This window comes from Taudactylus pleione, unplaced genomic scaffold, assembly GCF_031769625.1.
Source record: "Taudactylus pleione unplaced genomic scaffold, aTauple2 ptg000016l, whole genome shotgun sequence".
Classification (NCBI taxonomy): Eukaryota; Metazoa; Chordata; class Amphibia; order Anura; family Myobatrachidae; genus Taudactylus; species Taudactylus pleione.
Window position 1 is genome coordinate 15,896,487 of NW_028284418.1, and position 20,030 is coordinate 15,916,516.

Consider the following 20,030-nt stretch of genomic DNA (forward strand, 5'->3'; position numbering starts at 1 on the left):
TACTATCACCATCCTTTTTCAGTTGGTTAATATCTGATCAATCATGAATTGATGATAAATTGTTTTGAACTACTGCATGTGACAGCTTAAGGTGTGCTTCCACCAACCAAATGTAGCTTCTTTTATACCTTATCTACTTTAGGAAACCACTTTGATATAAGTCACTGGATCTTCTCCTTTTCAGTTGGTTAATATCTGATCAATCATCAGTTGATGATAAATTGTTTTAAACTACTGCATGTGACAGGTTAAGGTGTGCTTCCACCAACCAAATTTAGCTTCTTTTATACCTTATCTACTTTAGGAAACCACTTTGATATATATCACTGGATCTTCTCCTTGGAGAATAAATATGGCAGCAGTGGGATTTGATTCCAACAGCTTGAATAGCTCTGTCATCCTACAACCTGCTGTACACTTTAAAATATTTTAGCTCTCATATCTGGAATGTCATTCAAAACTTTACCCAAAGTCAGGAAAAGCTGAGATAAAATGCAAAAGAAGCCAGGTACATTTAACAAGTAATGATTATATTTGACTTCAAATTTCCTTCATTTAGCGCATCTGAAGTATCCAAACAACTTTGAAGTATTATTCAAATGCCTAAAATAGACAGCTGTGAGATTAAAATCCAGAGTGATAGAAAAGTTAGAGAAATCGGAATATAAATCCATCAATTTATACCAATGAGTCACGATGCCAACATTTCCATCTCTAATTGTATGATAAGACAACTCAGTAATTAAATATTAGTGATGATATTACTTCTAGTTACTTCATGCCAACTTAATTTTGGCTCATCTTGACTGTTAGCAGATAACATTTTTAAAACATTTGGGAAGTCTCTTGTAACAATGATGAACTGTTGAGTAGCTAGAGGAATCTTCCACCAACAAATTTCAGCTGGGTAATATCCTTTCTAATGGAAAAAAAGAATCAGTTTGACATCAATAACTGGCCTACTCTTTGTATAATAAATATGGCAGCAGAGGGATTTGAACCCACGCCTCCGAAGAGACTGGAGCCTTAATCCAGCGCCTTAGACCGCTCGGCCATGCTACCACATGTGCTTATCATTAGGATAGCTCACAGATCTAGAACATCACAATTAAAGGGTTTTTTGTTTTAAAGTAGTAATTGAAAAGATGTCAGCAAAGGTTAAATGAAAGTTCATTATTAAACATAAAATTGATGAGAAATTCATATTTTTTATTGAATTGCATTTTGTTTATTTTCATTGAAATAACAAAAGAAATTGAGATGCATGAAGTAGTAAAATATTAGTTCTGATAGGGCACATAATTAGTTCATGCAAGATTAAAATTTGAATATCTTTACTGTTAGCAGATATAATTATTTTAAAGGTTTGAGAAGACTGTTGCAACTATGATGAACTGTTTAGAACTCGGTGACTAATGCAGGATACTATCACTATCCTTTTTCAGTTGGTTAATATCTGATCAATCATGAATTGATGATAAATTGTTTTGAACTACTGCATGTGACAGCTTAAGGTGTGCTTCCACCAACCAAATGTAGCTTCTTTCATACCTTATATACTTTAGGAAACCACTTTGATATAAGTCACTGGATCTTCTCCTTTTCAGTTGGTTAATATCTGATCAATCATCAGTTGATGATAAATTGTTTTAAACTACTGCATGTGACAGCTTAAGGTGTGCTTCCACCAACCAAATTTAGCTTCTTTTATACCTTATCTACTTTAGGAAACCAATTTGATATATATCACTGGATCTTCTCCTTGGAGAATAAATATGGCAGCAGTGGGATTTGATTCCAGCAGCTTGAATAGCTCTGTCATCCTACAACCTGCTGTACACTTTAAAATATTTTAGCTCTCATATCTGGAATGTCATTCAAAACTTTACCCAAAGTCAGTAAAAGCTGAGATAAAATGCAAAAGAAGCCAGGTACATTTAACAAGTAATGATTATATTTGACTTCAAATTTCCATCATTTAGCGCAACTGATGAATCCAAACAACTTTGAAGTATTATTCAAATGCCTAAAATAGACAGCTGTGAGATTAAAATTTAGATTGATAGAAAAGTTAGAGAAATCGGAATATAAATCCATCAATTTATACCAATGAGTCACGTTGCCAACATTTCCATCTCTAACTGTATGATAAGACAACTCAGTAATTAAATATTAGTTATGATATTACTTCTAATTACTTCATGCCAACTTAATTTTGGCTCATCTTGACTGTTAGCAGATAACATTTTTAAAACATTTGGGAAATCTCTTGTAACAATGATGAACTGTTGAGTAGCTAGAGGAATCTTTCACCAACAAATTTCAGCTGGGTAATATCCTATCTAATGGAAAAAAAGAATCACTTTGACATCAATAACTGGCCTACTCTTTGCATAATAAATATGGCAGCAGTGGGATTTGAACCCACGCCTCCGAAGAGACTGGAGCCTTAATCCAGCGCCTAACACCACTCGGCCATGCTACCACAATTGCCTATCATTAGGATAGCTCACAGATCTAGAACATCAAAATTAAAGGGTTTTTTGTTTTAAAGTATTAATTGAAAAGATGTCAGCAAAGGTTTAAAGAAAGTTCATTATTAAACATAAAATCGATGAGATATTCATATTTTATATTGAATTGCATTTTGTTTATTTTCATTGAAATAACAAAAGAAATTGAGATGCATGAAGTAGTAAAATATTAGTTCTGATAGGGCACATAATTACTTCATGCAAAATTAAAATTTGAATATCTTTACTGTTAGCAGATATCATTATTTTAAAGGTTTGAGAAGACTGTTGCAACTATGATAAACTGTTTAGAACTCGGTGACTAATGCAGATTACTATCACCATCCTTTTTCAGTTGGTTAATATCTTATCAATCATGAATTGATGATAAATTGTTTTGAACTACTGCATGTGACAGCTTAAGGTGTGCTTCCACCAACCAAATGTAGCTTCTTTCATACCTTATATACTTTAGGAAACCACTTTGATATAAGTCACTGGATCTTCTCCTTTTCAGTTGGTTAATATCTGATCAATCATCAGTTGATGATAAATTGTTTTAAACTACTGCATGTGACAGCTTAAGGTGTGCTTCCACCAACCAAATTTAGCTTCTTTTATACCTTATCTACTTTAGGAAACCACTTTGGTATATATCAATGGATCTTCTCCTTGGAGAATAAATATGGCAGCAGTGGGATTTGATTCCAGTGGCTTGAATAGCTCTGTCATCCTACAACCTGCTGTACACTTTAAAATATTTTAGCTCTCATATCTGGAATGTCATTCAAAACTTTACCCAAAGTCAGGAAAAGCTGAGATAAAATGCAAAAGAAGCCAGGTACATTTAACAAGTAATGATTATATTTGACTTCAAATTTCCTTCATTTAGCGCAACTGATGTATCCAAACAACTTTGAAGTATTATTCAAATGCCTAAAATAGACAGCTGTGAGATTAAAATCCAGAGTGATAGAAAAGTTAGAGAAATCGGAATATAAATCCATCAATTTATACCAATGAGTCACGTTGCCAACATTTCCATCTCTAATTGTATGATAAGACAACTCAGTAATTAAATATTAGTGATGATATTACTTCTAGTTACTTCATGCCAACTTAATTTTGGCTCATCTTGACTGTTAGCAGATAACATTTTTAAAACATTTGGGAAGTCTCTTGTAACAATGATGAACAGTTGAGTAGCTAGAGGAATCTTCCACCAACAAATTTCAGCTGGGTAATATCCTTTCTAATGGAAAAAAAGAATCAGTTTGACATCATTAACTGGCCTACTCTTTGTATAATAAATATGGCAGCAGAGGGATTTGAACCCACGCCTCCGAAGAGACTGGAGCCTTAATCCAGCGCCTTAGACCGCTCGGACATGCTACCACATGTGTATATCATTAGGATAGCTCACAGATCTAGAACATCAAAATTAAAGGGTTTTTTGTTTTAAAGTATTAATTGAAAAGATGTCAGCAAAGGTTAAAAGAAAGTTCATTATTAAACATAAAATCGATGAGAAATTCATATTTTTTATTGAATTGCATTTTGTTTATTTTCATTGAAATAATAAAAAGAAATTGAGATGCATGAAGTAGTAAAATATTAGTTCTGATAGGGCACATAATTAGTTCAAGCAAAAGTAAAATTTGAATATCTTTACTGTTAGCAGATATCATTATTTTAAAGGTTTGAGAAGACTGTTGCAACTATGATGAACTGTTTAGAACTCGGTGACTAATGCAGGATACTATCACCATCCTTTTTCAGTTGGTTAATATCTGATCAATCATGAATTGATGATAAATTGTTTTGAACTACTGCATGTGACAGCTTAAGGTGTGCTTCCACCAACCAAATGTAGCTTCTTTCATACCTTATCTACTTTAGGAAACCACTTTGATATAAGTCACTGGATCTTCTCCTTTTCAGTTGGTTAATATCTGATCAATCATCAGTTGATGATAAATTGTTTTAAACTACTGCATGTGACAGCTTAAGGTGTGCTTCCACCAACCAAATTTAGCTTCTTTTATACCTTATCTACTTTAGGAAACCACTTTGGTATATATCACTGGATCTTCTCCTTGGAGAATAAATATGGCAGCAGTGGGATTTGATTCCAGTGGCTTGAATAGCTCTTTCATCCTACAACCTGCTGTACACTTTAATATATTTTAGCTCTCATATCTGGAATGTCATTCAAAACTTTACCCAAAGTCAGGAAAAGCTGAGATAAAATGCAAAAGAAGCCAGGTACATTTAACAAGTAATGATTATATTTGACTTCAAATTTCCTTCATTTAGCGCAACTGATGAATCCAAACAACTTTGAAGTATTATTCAAATGCCTAAAATAGACAGCTGTGGGATTAAAATCCAGAGTGATAGGAAAGTTAGAGAAATCGGAATATAAATCCATCAATTTATACCAATGAGTCACGTTGCCAACATTTCCATCTCTAATTGTATGATAAGACAACTCAGTAATTAAATATTAGTTATGATATTACTTCTAATTACTTCATGCCAACTTAATTTTGGCTCATCTTGACTGTTAGCAGATAACATTTTTAAAACATTTGGGAAGTCTCTTGTAACAATGATGAACTGTTGAGTAGCTAGAGGAATCTTTCACCAACAAATTTCAGCTGGGTAATATCCTATCTAATGGAAAAAAAGAATCACTTTGACATCAATAACTGGCCTACTCTTTGCATAATAAATATGGCAGCAGTTGGATTTGAACCCACGCCTCCGAAGAGACTGGAGCCTTAATCCAGCGCCTAACACCACTCGGCCATGCTACCACATGTGCATATCATTAGGATAGCTCACAGATCTAGAACATCAAAATTAAAGGGTTTTTTGTTTTAAAGTATTAATTGAAAAGATGTCAGCAAAGGTTTAAAGAAAGTTCATTATTAAACATAAAATCGATGAGATATTCATATTTTTTATTGAATTGCATTTTGTTTATTTTCATTGAAATAACAAAAGAAATTGAGATGCATGAAGTAGTAAAATATTAGTTCTGATAGGGCGCATAATTACTTCATGCAAAATTAAAATTTGAATATCTTTACTGTTAGCAGATATCATTATTTTAAAGGTTTGAGAAGACTGTTGCAACTATGATGAACTGTTTAGAACTCGGTGACTAATGCAGGATACTATCACCATCCTTTTTCAGTTGGTTAATATCTGATCAATCATGAATTGATGATAAATTGTTTTGAACTACTGCATGTGACAGCTTAAGGTGTGCTTCCACCAACCAAATGTAGCTTCTTTCATACCTTATATACTTTAGGAAACCACTTTGATATAAGTCACTGGATCTTCTCCTTTTCAGTTGGTTAATATCTGATCAATCATCAGTTGATGATAAATTGTTTTAAACTACTGCATGTGACAGCTTAAGGTGTGCTTCCACCAACCAAATTTAGCTTCTTTTATACCTTATCTACTTTAGGAAACCACTTTGGTATATATCAATGGATCTTCTCCTTGGAGAATAAATATGGCAGCAGTGGGATTTGATTCCAGTGGCTTGAATAGCTCTGTCATCCTACAACCTGCTGTACACTTTAAAATATTTTAGCTCTCATATCTGGAATGTCATTCAAAACTTTACCCAAAGTCAGGAAAAGCTGAGATAAAATGCAAAAGAAGCCAGGTACATTTAACAAGTAATGATTATATTTGACTTCAAATTTCCTTCATTTAGCGCAACTGATGTATCCAAACAACTTTGAAGTATTATTCAAATGTCTAAAATAGACAGCTGTGAGATTAAAATCCAAAGTGATAGGAAAGTTAGAGAAATCGGAATATAAATCCATCAATTTATACCAATGAGTCACGTTGCCAACATTTCCATCTCTAATTTTATGATAAGACCACTCAGTAATTAAATATTTGTTAAGATATTACTTCTAATTACTTCATGCCAACTTAATTTTGGCTCATCTTGACTGTTAGCAGATAACATTTTTAAAACATTTGGGAAGTCTCTTGTAACAATGATGAACTGTTGAGTAGCTAGAGGAATCTTTCACCAACAAATTTCAGCTGGGTAATATCCTATCTAATGGAAAAAAAGAATCACATTGACATCAATAACTGGCCTACTTTTTGTATAATAAATATGGCAGCAGAGGGATTTGAACCCACGCCTCCGAAGAGACTGGAGCCTTAATCCAGCGCTTTTGACCGCTCAGCCATGCTACCACATGTACATATCGTTTGGATAGCTCACAGATCTAGAACATCAAAATTAAAGGGTTTTTTGTTTTAAAGTATTAATTGAAAAGATGTCAGCAAAGGTTAAAAGAAAGTTCATTATTAAACATAAAATCGATGAGAAATTCATATTTTTTATTGAATTGCATTTTGTTTATTTTCATTGAAATAACAAAAGAAATTGAGATGCATGAAGTAGTAAAATATTAGTTCTGATAGGGCACATAATGAATTCATGCAAAATTAAAATTTGAATATCTTTACTGTTAGCAGATATCATTATTTTAAAGGTTTGAGAAGACTGTTGCAACTATGATGAACGGTTTAGAACTCGGTGACTAATGCAGGATACTATCACCATCCTTTTTCAGTTGGTTAATATCTGATCAATCATGAATTGATGATAAATTGTTTTGAACTACTGCATGTGACAGCTTAAGGTGTGCTTCCACCAACCAAATGTAGCTTCTTTTATACCTTATCTACTTTAGGAAACCACTTTGATATAAGTCACTGGATCTTCTCCTTTTCAGTTGGTTAATATCTGATCAATCATCAGTTGATGATAAATTGTTTTAAACTACTGCATGTGACAGGTTAAGGTGTGCTTCCACCAACCAAATTTAGCTTCTTTTATACCTTATCTACTTTAGGAAACCACTTTGATATATATCACTGGATCTTCTCTTTGGAGAATAAATATGGCAGCAGTGGGATTTGATTCCAACAGCTTGAATAGCTCTGTCATCCTGCAACCTGCTGTACACTTTAAAATATTTTACCTCTCATATCTGGAATGTCATTCAAAACTTTACCCAAAGTCAGGAAAAGCTGAGATAAAATGCAAAAGAAGCCAGGTACATTTAACAAGTAATGATTATATTTGACTTCAAATTTCCTTCATTTAGCGCAAATAATGTATCCAAACAACATTGAAGTATTATTCAAATGCCTAAAATAGACAGCTGTGAGATTAAAATCCAGAGTGATAGAAAAGTTAGAGAAATCGGAATATAAATCCATCAATTTATACCAATGAGTCACGTTGCCAACATTTCCATCTCTAATTGTATGATAAGACAACTCAGTAATTAAATATTAGTGATGATATTACTTCTAGTTACTTCATGCCAACTCAATTTTGGCTCATCTTGACTGTTAGCAGATAACATTTTTAAAACATTTGGGAAGTCTCTTGTAACAATGATGAACAGTTGAGTAGCTAGAGGAATCTTCCACCAACAAATTTCAGCTGGGTAATATCCTTTCTAATGGAAAAAAAGAATCAGTTTGACATCATTAACTGGCCTACTCTTTGTATAATAAATATGGCAGCAGAGGGATTTGAACCCACGCCTCCGAAGAGACTGGAGCCTTAATCCAGCGCCTTAGACCGCTCGGCCATGCTACCACATGTGTATATCATTAGGATAGCTCACAGATCTAGAACATCAAAATTAAAGGGTTTTTTGTTTTAAAGTATTAATTGAAAAGATGTCAGCAAAGGTTAAAAGAAAGTTCATTATTAAACATAAAATCGATGAGAAATTCATATTTTTTATTGAATTGCATTTTGTTTATTTTCATTGAAATAATAAAAAGAAATTGAGATGCATGAAGTAGTAAAATATTAGTTCTGATAGGGCACATAATTAGTTCATGCAAAAGTAAAATTTGAATATCTTTACTGTTAGCAGATATCATTATTTTAAAGGTTTGAGAAGACTGTTGCAACTATGATGAACGGTTTAGAACTCGGTGACTAATGCAGGATACTATCACCATCCTTTTTCAGTTGGTTAATATCTGATCAATCATGAATTGATGATAAATTGTTTTGAACTACTGCATGTGACAGCTTAAGGTGTGCTTCCACCAACCAAATGTAGCTTCTTTTATACCTTATCTACTTTAGGAAACCACTTTGATATAAGTCACTGGATCTTCTCCTTTTCAGTTGGTTAATATCTGATCAATCATCAGTTGATGATAAATTGTTTTAAACTACTGCATGTGACAGGTTAAGGTGTGCTTCCACCAACCAAATTTAGCTTCTTTTATACCTTATCTACTTTAGGAAACCACTTTGATATATATCACTGGATCTTCTCCTTGGAGAATAAATATGGCAGCAGTGGGATTTGATTCCAACGGCTTGAATAGCTCTGTCATCCTACAACCTGCTGTACACTTTAAAATATTTTAGCTCTCATATCTGGAATGTCATTCAAAACTTTACCCAAAGTCAGGAAAAGCTGAGATAAAATGCAAAAGAAGCCAGGTACATTTAACAAGTAATGATTATATTTGACTTCAAATTTCCTTCATTTAGCGCAACTGATGTATCCAAACAACTTAGAAGTATTATTCAAATGCCTAAAATAGACAGCTGTGAGATTAAAATCCAGAGTGATAGAAAAGTTAGAGAAATCGGAATATAAATCCATCAATTTATACCAATGAGTCACGTTGCCAACATTTCCATCTCTAATTGTATGATAAGACAACTCAGTAATTAAATATTAGTTATGATATTACTTCTAATTACTTCATGCCAACTTAATTTTGGCTCATCTTGACTGTTAGCAGATAACATTTTTAAAACATTTGGGAAGTCTCTTGTAACAATGATGAACTGTTGAGTAGCTAGAGGAATCTTTCAACAACAAATTTCAGCTGGGTAATATCCTATCTAATGGAAAAAAAGAATCACATTGACATCAATAACTGGCCTACTCTTTGTATAATAAATATGGCAGCAGTGGGATTTGAACCCACGCCTCCGAAGAGACTGGAGCCTTAATACAGCGCCTTAGACCGCTTGGCCATGCTACCACATGTACGTATCATTTGGATAGCTCACAGATCTAGAACATCAAAATTAAAGGGTTTTTTGTTTTAAAGTATTAATTGAAAAGATGTCAGCAAAGGTTAAAAGAAAGTTCATTATTAAACATAAAATAGATGAGAAATTCATATTTTTTATTGAATTGCATTTTGTTTATTTTCATTGAAATAATAAAAAGAAATTGAGATGCATGAAGTAGTAAAATATTAGTTCTGATAGGGCACATAATTAGTTCAAGCAAAAGTAAAATTTGAATATCTTTACTGTTAGCAGATATCATTATTTTAAAGGTTTGAGAAGACTGTTGCAACTATGATGAACTGTTTAGAACTCGGTGACTAATGCAGGATACTATCACCATCCTTTTTCAGTTGGTTAATATCTGATCAATCATGAATTGATGATAAATTGTTTTGAACTACTGCATGTGACAGCTTAAGGTGTGCTTCCACCAACCAAATGTAGCTTCTTTCATACCTTATCTACTTTAGGAAACCACTTTGATATAAGTCACTGGATCTTCTCCTTTTCAGTTGGTTAATATCTGATCAATCATCAGTTGATGATAAATTGTTTTAAACTACTGCATGTGACAGCTTAAGGTGTGCTTCCACCAACCAAATTTAGCTTCTTTTATACCTTATCTACTTTAGGAAACCACTTTGGTATATATCACTGGATCTTCTCCTTGGAGAATAAATATGGCAGCAGTGGGATTTGATTCCAGTGGCTTGAATAGCTCTGTCATCCTACAACCTGCTGTACACTTTAATATATTTTAGCTCTCATATCTGGAATGTCATTCAAAACTTTACCCAAAGTCAGGAAAAGCTGAGATAAAATGCAAAAGAAGCCAGGTACATTTAACAAGTAATGATTATATTTGACTTCAAATTTCCTTCATTTAGCGCAACTGATGAATCCAAACAACTTTGAAGTATTATTCAAATGCCTAAAATAGACAGCTGTGGTATTAAAATCCAGAGTGATAGGAAAGTTAGAGAAATCGGAATATAAATCCATCAATTTATACCAATGAGTCACGTTGCCAACATTTCCATCTCTAATTGTATGATAAGACAACTCAGTAATTAAATATTAGTTATGATATTACTTCTAATTACTTCATGCCAACTTAATTTTGGCTCATCTTGACTATTAGCAGATAACATTTTTAAAACATTTGGGAAGTCTCTTGTAACAATGATGAACTGTTGAGTAGCTAGAGGAATCTTTCACCAACAAATTTCAGCTGGGTAATATCCTATCTAATGGAAAAAAAGAATCACTTTGACATCAATAACTGGCCTACTCTTTGCATAATAAATATGGCAGCAGTGGGATTTGAACCCACGCCTCCGAAGAGACTGGAGCCTTAATCCAGCGCCTAACACCACTCGGCCATGCTACCACATGTGCATATCATTAGGATAGCTCACAGATCTAGAACATCAAAATTAAAGGGTTTTTTGTTTTAAAGTATTAATTGAAAAGATGTCAGCAAAGGTTTAAAGAAAGTTCATTATTAAACATAAAATCGATGAGATATTCATATTTTTTATTGAATTGCATTTTGTTTATTTTCATTGAAATAACAAAAGAAATTGAGATGCATGAAGTAGTAAAATATTAGTTCTGATAGGGCACATAATTACTTCATGCAAAATTAAAATTTGAATATCTTTACTGTTAGCAGATATCATTATTTTAAAGGTTTGAGAAGACTGTTGCAACTATGATGAACTGTTTAGAACTCGGTGACTAATGCAGGATACTATCACCATCCTTTTTCAGTTGGTTAATATCTGATCAATCATGAATTGATGATAAATTGTTTTGAACTACTGCATGTGACAGCTTAAGGTGTGCTTCCACCAACCAAATGTAGCTTCTTTCATACCTTATATACTTTAGGAAACCACTTTGATATAAGTCACTGGATCTTCTCCTTTTCAGTTGGTTAATATCTGATCAATCATCAGTTGATGATAAATTGTTTTAAACTACTGCATGTGACAGCTTAAGGTGTGCTTCCACCAACCAAATTTAGCTTCTTTTATACCTTATCTACTTTAGGAAACCACTTTGGTATATATCAATGGATCTTCTCCTTGGAGAATAAATATGGCAGCAGTGGGATTTGATTCCAGTGGCTTGAATAGCTCTGTCATCCTACAACCTGCTGTACACTTTAAAATATTTTAGCTCTCATATCTGGAATGTCATTCAAAACTTTACCCAAAGTCAGGAAAAGCTGAGATAAAATGCAAAAGAAGCCAGGTACATTTAACAAGTAATGATTATATTTGACTTCAAATTTCCTTCATTTAGCGCAACTGATGTATCCAAACAACTTTGAAGTATTATTCAAATGCCTAAAATAGACAGCTGTGAGATTAAAATCCAAAGTGATAGGAAAGTTAGAGAAATCGGAATATAAATCCATCAATTTATACCAATGAGTCACGTTGCCAACATTTCCATCTCTAATTTTATGATAAGACCACTCAGTAATTAAATATTTGTTATGATATTACTTCTAATTACTTCATGCCAACTTAATTTTGGCTCATCTTGACTGTTAGCAGATAACATTTTTAAAACATTTGGGAAGTCTCTTGTAACAATGATGAACTGTTGAGTAGCTAGAGGAATCTTTCACCAACAAATTTCAGCTGGGTAATATCCTATCTAATGGAAAAAAAGAATCACATTGACATCAATAACTGGCCTACTTTTTGTATAATAAATATGGCAGCAGAGGGATTTGAACCCATGCCTCCGAAGAGACTGGAGCCTTAATCCAGCGCTTTTGACCGCTCGGCCATGCTACCACATGTACATATCGTTTGGATAGCTCACAGATCTAGAACATCAAAATTAAAGGGTTTTTTGTTTTAAAGTATTAATTGAAAAGATGTCAGCAAAGGTTAAAAGAAAGTTCATTATTAAACATAAAATCGATGAGAAATTCATATTTTTTATTGAATTGCATTTTGTTTATTTTCATTGAAATAACAAAAGAAATTGAGATGCATGAAGTAGTAAAATATTAGTTCTGATAGGGCACATAATTAATTCATGCAAAATTAAAATTTGAATATCTTTACTGTTAGCAGATATCATTATTTTAAAGGTTTGAGAAGACTGTTGCAACTATGATGAACGGTTTAGAACTCGGTGACTAATGCAGGATACTATCACCATCCTTTTTCAGTTATATAATATCTGATCAATCATGAATTGATGATAAATTGTTTTGAACTACTGCATGTGACAGCTTAAGGTGTGCTTCCACCAACCAAATGTAGCTTCTTTTATACCTTATCTACTTTAGGAAACCACTTTGATATAAGTCACTGGATCTTCTCCTTTTCAGTTGGTTAATATCTGATCAATCATCAGTTGATGATAAATTGTTTTAAACTACTGCATGTGACAGGTTAAGGTGTGCTTCCACCAACCAAATTTAGCTTCTTTTATACCTTATCTACTTTAGGAAACCACTTTGATATATATCACTGGATCTTCTCCTTGGAGAATAAATATGGCAGCAGTGGGATTTGATTCCAACAGCTTGAATAGCTCTGTCATCCTACAACCTGCTGTACACTTTAAAATATTTTAGCTCTCATATCTGGAATGTCATTCAAAACTTTACCCAAAGTCAGGAAAAGCTGAGATAAAATGCAAAAGAAGCCAGGTACATTTAACAAGTAATGATTATATTTGACTTCAAATTTCCTTCATTTAGCGCAACTGATGTATCCAAACAACTTTGAAGTATTATTCAAATGCCTAAAATAGACAGCTGTGAGATTAAAATCCAGAGTGATAGAAAAGTTAGAGAAATCGGAATATAAATCCATCAATTTATACCAATGAGTCACGTTGCCAACATTTCCATCTCTAATTGTATGATAAGACAACTCAGTAATTAAATATTAGTGATGATATTACTTCTAGTTACTTCATGCCAACTTAATTTTGGCTCATCTTGACTGTTAGCAGATAACATTTTTAAAACATTTGGGAAGTCTCTTGTAACAATGATGAACTGCTAAGTAGCTAGAGGAATCTTCCACCAACAAATTTCAGCTGGGTAATATCCTTTCTAATGGAAAAAAAGAAACAGTTTGACATCAATAACTGGCCTACTCTTTGTATAATAAATATGGCAGCAGAGGGATTTGAACCCACGCCTCCGAAGAGACTGGAGCCTTAATCCAGCGCCTTACACCCCTCGGCCATGCTACCACATGTGCTTATCATTAGGATAGCTCACAGATCTAGAACATCAAAATTAAAGTTTTTTTTGTTTTAAAGTATTAATTGAAAAGATGTCAGCAAAGGTTTAAAGAAAGTTCATTATTAAACATAAAATCGATGAGATATTCATATTTTTTATTGAATTGCATTTTGTTTATTTTCATTGAAATAACAAAAGAAATTGAGATGCATGAAGTAGTAAAATATTAGTTCTGATAGGGCACATAATTAATTCATGCAAAATTAAAATTTGAATATCTTTACTGTTAGCAGATATCATTATTTTAAAGGTTTGAGAAGACTGTTGCAACTATGATGAACGGTTTAGAACTCGGTGACTAATGCAGGATACTATCACCATCCTTTTTCAGTTGGTTAATATCTGATCAATCATGAATTGATGATAAATTGTTTTGAACTACTGCATGTGACAGCTTAAGGTGTGCTTCCACCAACCAAATGTAGCTTCTTTTATACCTTATCTACTTTAGGAAACCACTTTGATATAAGTCACTGGATCTTCTCCTTTTCAGTTGGTTAATATCTGATCAATCATCAGTTGATGATAAATTGTTTTAAACTACTGCATGTGACAGGTTAAGGTGTGCTTCCACCAACCAAATTTAGCTTCTTTTATACCTTATCTACTTTAGGAAACCACTTTGATATATATCAATGGATCTTCTCTTTGGAGAATAAATATGGCAGCAGTGGGATTTGATTCCAACAGCTTGAATAGCTCTGTCATCCTACAACCTGCTGTACACTTTAAAATATTTTAGCTCTCATATCTGGAATGTCATTCAAAACTTTACCCAAAGTCAGGAAAAGCTGAGATAAAATGCAAAAGAAGCCAGGTACATTTAACAAGTAATGATTATATTTGACTTCAAATTTCCTTCATTTAGCGCAACTGATGTATCCAAACAACTTTGAAGTATTATTCAAATGCCTAAAATAGACAGCTGTGAGATTAAAATCCAGAGTGATAGGAAAGTTAGAGAAATCGGAATATAAATCCATCAATTTATACCAATGAGTCACGTTGCCAACATTTCCATCTCTAATTATATGATAAGACAACTCAGTAATTAAATATTAGTTATGATATTACTTCTAATTACTTCATGCCAACTTAATTTTGGCTCATCTTGACTGTTAGCAGATAACATTTTTAAAACATTTGGGAAGTCTCTTGTAACAATGATGAACAGTTGAGTAGCTAGAGGAATCTTCCACCAACAAATTTCAGCTGGGTAATATCCTTTCTAATGGAAAAAAAGAATCAGTTTGACATCATTAACTGGCCTACTCTTTGTATAATAAATATGGCAGCAGAGGGATTTGAACCCACGCCTCCGAAGAGACTGGAGCCTTAATCCAGCGCCTTAGACCGCTCGGCCATGCTACCACATGTGTATATCATTAGGATAGCTCACAGATCTAGAACATCAAAATTAAAGGGTTTTTTGTTTTAAAGTATTAATTGAAAAGATGTCAGCAAAGGTTAAAAGAAAGTTCATTATTAAACATAAAATCGATGAGAAATTCATATTTTTTATTGAATTGCATTTTGTTTATTTTCATTGAAATAATAAAAAGAAATTGAGATGCATGAAGTAGTAAAATATTAGTTCTGATAGGGCACATAATTAGTTCATGCAAAAGTAAAATTTGAATATCTTTACTGTTAGCAGATATCATTATTATAAAGGTTTGAGAAGACTGTTGCAACTATGATGAACGGTTTAGAACTCGGTGACTAATGCAGGATACTATCACCATCCTTTTTCAGTTGGTTAATATCTGATCAATCATGAATTGATGATAAATTGTTTTGAACTACTGCATGTGACAGCTTAAGGTGTGCTTCCACCAACCAAATGTAGCTTCTTTTATACCTTATCTACTTTAGGAAACCACTTTGATATAAGTCACTGGATCTTCTCCTTTTCAGTTGGTTAATATCTGATCAATCATCAGTTGATGATAAATTGTTTTAAACTACTGCATGTGACAGGTTAAGGTGTGCTTCCACCAACCAAATTTAGCTTCTTTTATACCTTATCTACTTTAGGAAACCACTTTGATATATATCACTGGATCTTCTCCTTGGAGAATAAATATGGCAGCAGTGGGATTTGATTCCAACGGCTTGAATAGCTCTGTCATCCTACAACCTGCTGTACACTTTCAAATATTTTAGCTCTCATATCTGGAATGTCATTCAAAACTTTACCCAAAGTCAGGAAAAGCTGAGATAAAATGCAAAAGAAGCCAGGTACATTTAACAAGTAATGATTATATTTGACTTAAAATTTCCTTCATTTAGCGCAACTGATGTATCCAAACAACTTAGAAGTATTATTCAAATGCCTAAAATAGACAGCTGTGAGATTAAAATCCAGAGTGATAGAAAAGTTAGAGAAATCGGAATATAAATCCATCAATTTATACCAATGAGTCACGTTGCCAACATTTCCATCTCTAATTGTATGATAAGACAACTCAGTAATTAAATATTAGTTATGATATTACTTCTAATTACTTTATGCCAACTTAATTTTGGCTCATCTTGACTGTTAGCAGATAACATTTTTAAAACATTTGGGAAGTCTCTTGTAACAATGATGAACTGTTGAGTAGCTAGAGGAATCTTTCAACAACAAATTTCAGCTGGGTAATATCCTATCTAATGGAAAAAAAGAATCACAATGACATCAATAACTGGCCTACTCTTTGTATGATAAATATGGCAGCAGTGGGATTTGAACCCACGCCTCCAAAGAGACTGGAGCCTTAATCCAGCGCCTTAGACCACTTGGCCATGCTACCACATGTACATAGCATTTGGATAGCTCACAGATCTAGAACATCAAAATTAAAGGGTTTTTTGTTTTAAAGTATTAATTGAAAAGATGTCAGCAAAGGTTAAAAGAAAGTTCATTATTAAACATAAAATCGATGAGAAATTCATATTTTTTATTGAATTGCATTTTGTTTATTTTCATTGAAATAATAAAAAGAAATTGAGATGCATGAAGTAGTAAAATATTAGTTCTGATAGGGCACATAATTAGTTCAAGCAAAAGTAAAATTTGAATATCTTTACTGTTAGCAGATATCATTATTTTAAAGGTTTCAGAAGACTGTTGCAACTATGATGAACTGTTTAGAACTCGGTGACTAATGCAGGATACTATCACCATCCTTTTTCAGTTGGTTAATATCTGATCAATCATGAATTGATGATAAATTGTTTTGAACTACTGCATGTGACAGCTTAAGGTGTGCTTCCACCAACCAAATGTAGCTTCTTTCATACCTTATCTACTTTAGGAAACCACTTTGATATAAGTCACTGGATCTTCTCCTTTTCAGTTGGTTAATATCTGATCAATCATCAGTTGATGATAAATTGTTTTAAACTACTGCATGTGACAGCTTAAGGTGTGCTTCCACCAACCAAATTTAGCTTCTTTTATACCTTATCTACTTTAGGAAACCACTTTGGTATATATCACTGGATCTTCTCCTTGGAGAATAAATATGGCAGCAGTGGGATTTGATTCCAGTGGCTTGAATAGCTCTGTCATCCTACAACCTGCTGTACACTTTAATATATTTTAGCTCTCATATCTGGAATGTCATTCAAAACTTTACCCAAAGTCAGGAAAAGCTGAGATAAAATGCAAAAGAAGCCAGGTACATTTAACAAGTAATGATTATATTGACTTCAAATTTCCTTCATTTAGCGCAACTGATGAATCCAAACAACTTTGAAGTATTATTCAAATGCCTAAAATAGACAGCTGTGGGATTAAAATCCAGAGTGATAGGAAAGTTAGAGAAATCGGAATATAAATCCATCAATTTATACCAATGAGTCACGTTGCCAACATTTCCATCTCTAATTGTATGATAAGACAACTCAGTAATTAAATATTAGTTATGATATTACTTCTAATTACTTCATGCCAACTTAATTTTGGCTCATCTTGACTGTTAGCAGATAACATTTTTAAAACATTTGGGAAGTCTCTTGTAACAATGATGAACTGTTGAGTAGCTAGAGGAATCTTTCACCAACAAATTTCAGCTGGGTAATATCCTATCTAATGGAAAAAAAGAATCACTTTGACATCAATAACTGGCCTACTCTTTGCATAATAAATATGGCAGCAGTGGGATTTGAACCCACGCCTCCGAAGAGACTGGAGCCTTAATCCAGCGCCTAACACCACTCGGCCATGCTATCACATGTGCATATCATTAGGATAGCTCACAGATCTAGAACATCAAAATTAAAGGGTTTTTTGTTTTAAAGTATTAATTGAAAAGATGTCAGCAAAGGTTTAAAGAAAGTTCATTATTAAACATAAAATCGATGAGATATTCATATTTTTTATTGAATTGCATTTTGTTTATTTTCATTGAAATAACAAAAGAAATTGAGATGCATGAAGTAGTAAAATATTAGTTCTGATAGGGCACATAATTACTTCATGCAAAATTAAAATTTGAATATCTTTACTGTTAGCAGATATCATTATTTTAAAGGTTTGAGAAGACTGTTGCAACTATGATGAACTGTTTAGAACTCGGTGACTAATGCAGGATACTATCACCATCCTTTTTCAGTTGGTTAATATCTGATCAATCATGAATTGATGATAAATTGTTTTGAACTACTGCATGTGACAGCTTAAGGTGTGCTTCCACCAACCAAATGTAGCTTCTTTCATACCTTATATACTTTAGGAAACCACTTTGATATAAGTCACTGGATCTTCTCCTTTTCAGTTGGTTAATATCTGATCAATCATCAGTTGATGATAAATTGTTTTAAACTACTGCATGTGACAGCTTAAGGTGTGCTTCCACCAACCAAATTTAGCTTCTTTTATACCTTATCTACTTTAGGAAACCACTTTGGTATATATCAATGGATCTTCTCCTTGGAGAATAAATATGGCAGCAGTGGGATTTGATTCCAGTGGCTTGAATAGCTCTGTCATCCTACAACCTGCTGTACACTTTAAAATATTTTAGCTCTCATATCTGGAATGTCATTCAAAACTTTACCCAAAGTCAGGAAAAGCTGAGATAAAATGCAAAAGTTGCCAGGTACATTTAACAAGTAATGATTATATTTGACTTCAAATTTCCTTCATTTAGCGCAACTGATGTATCCAAACAACTTTGAAGTATTATTCAAATGCCTAAAATAGACAGCTGTGAGATTAAAATCCAAAGTGATAGGAAAGTTAGAGAAATCGAAATATAAATCCATCAATTTATACCAATGAGTCACGTTGCCAACATTTCCATCTCTAATTTTATGATAAGACCACTCAGTAATTAAATATTAGTTATGATATTACTTCTAATTACTTCATGCCAACTTAATTTTGGCTCATCTTGACTGTTAGCAGAAAACATTTTTAAAACATTTGGGAAGTCTCTTGTAACAATGATGAACTGTTGAGTAGCTAGAGGAATCTTTCACCAACAAATTTCAACTGGGTAATATCCTATCTAATGGAAAAAAAGAATCACATTGACATCAATAACTGGCCTACTCTTTGTATAATAAATATGGCAGCAGAGGGATTTGAACCCACACCTCCGAAGAGACTGGAGCCTTAATCCAGCGCCTTACACCCCTCGGCCATGCTACCACATGTGCTTATCATTAGGATAGCTCACAGATCTAGAACATCAAAATTAAAGGGTTTTTTGTTTTAAAGTATTAATTGAAAAGATGTCAGCAAAGGTTAATAGAAAGTTCATTATTAAACATAAAATCGATGAGATATTCATATTTTTTATTGAATTGCATTTTGTTTATTTTCATTGAAATAACAAAAGAAATTGAGATGCATGAAGTAGTAAAATATTAGTTCTGATAGGGCACATAATTAATTCATGCAAAATTAAAATTTGAATATCTTTACTGTTAGCAGATATCATTATTTTAAAGGTTTGAGAAGACTGTTGCAACTATGATGAACGGTTTAGAACTCGGTGACTAATGCAGGATACTATCACCATCCTTTTTCAGTTGGTTAATATCTGATCAATCATGAATTGATGATAAATTGTTTTGAACTACTGCATGTGACAGCTTAAGGTGTGCTTCCACC

The 20,030-nt window shown here is 33.0% G+C and overlaps 9 non-coding genes across 9 annotated transcripts; all 9 read right to left on the minus strand.

Moving 5' to 3' along the window:
- Positions 1 to 980: 980 nt before the first annotated feature.
- On the minus strand, positions 981 to 1,062 carry TRNAL-AAG (transfer RNA leucine (anticodon AAG)). The gene has a single exon. It is a non-coding gene; the product is annotated as a tRNA-Leu (tRNA).
- A 1,341-nt stretch (positions 1,063 to 2,403) lies between these two features.
- On the minus strand, positions 2,404 to 2,485 carry TRNAL-AAG (transfer RNA leucine (anticodon AAG)). The gene has a single exon. It is a non-coding gene; the product is annotated as a tRNA-Leu (tRNA).
- Positions 2,486 to 6,673: 4,188 nt separating this feature from the next.
- On the minus strand, positions 6,674 to 6,755 carry TRNAL-AAG (transfer RNA leucine (anticodon AAG)). The gene has a single exon. It is a non-coding gene; the product is annotated as a tRNA-Leu (tRNA).
- A 1,341-nt stretch (positions 6,756 to 8,096) lies between these two features.
- Positions 8,097 to 8,178, minus strand: TRNAL-AAG (transfer RNA leucine (anticodon AAG)). The gene has a single exon. It is a non-coding gene; the product is annotated as a tRNA-Leu (tRNA).
- A 2,766-nt stretch (positions 8,179 to 10,944) lies between these two features.
- TRNAL-AAG (transfer RNA leucine (anticodon AAG)) lies at positions 10,945 to 11,026 on the minus strand. The gene has a single exon. It is a non-coding gene; the product is annotated as a tRNA-Leu (tRNA).
- Positions 11,027 to 13,790: 2,764 nt separating this feature from the next.
- On the minus strand, positions 13,791 to 13,872 carry TRNAL-AAG (transfer RNA leucine (anticodon AAG)). Its single transcript has one exon. It is a non-coding gene; the product is annotated as a tRNA-Leu (tRNA).
- Positions 13,873 to 15,213: 1,341 nt separating this feature from the next.
- TRNAL-AAG (transfer RNA leucine (anticodon AAG)) lies at positions 15,214 to 15,295 on the minus strand. The gene has a single exon. It is a non-coding gene; the product is annotated as a tRNA-Leu (tRNA).
- A 1,342-nt stretch (positions 15,296 to 16,637) lies between these two features.
- TRNAL-AAG (transfer RNA leucine (anticodon AAG)) lies at positions 16,638 to 16,719 on the minus strand. Its single transcript has one exon. It is a non-coding gene; the product is annotated as a tRNA-Leu (tRNA).
- Positions 16,720 to 18,060: 1,341 nt separating this feature from the next.
- Positions 18,061 to 18,142, minus strand: TRNAL-AAG (transfer RNA leucine (anticodon AAG)). The gene has a single exon. It is a non-coding gene; the product is annotated as a tRNA-Leu (tRNA).
- Between the last annotated feature and the right edge of the window lie 1,888 nt (positions 18,143 to 20,030).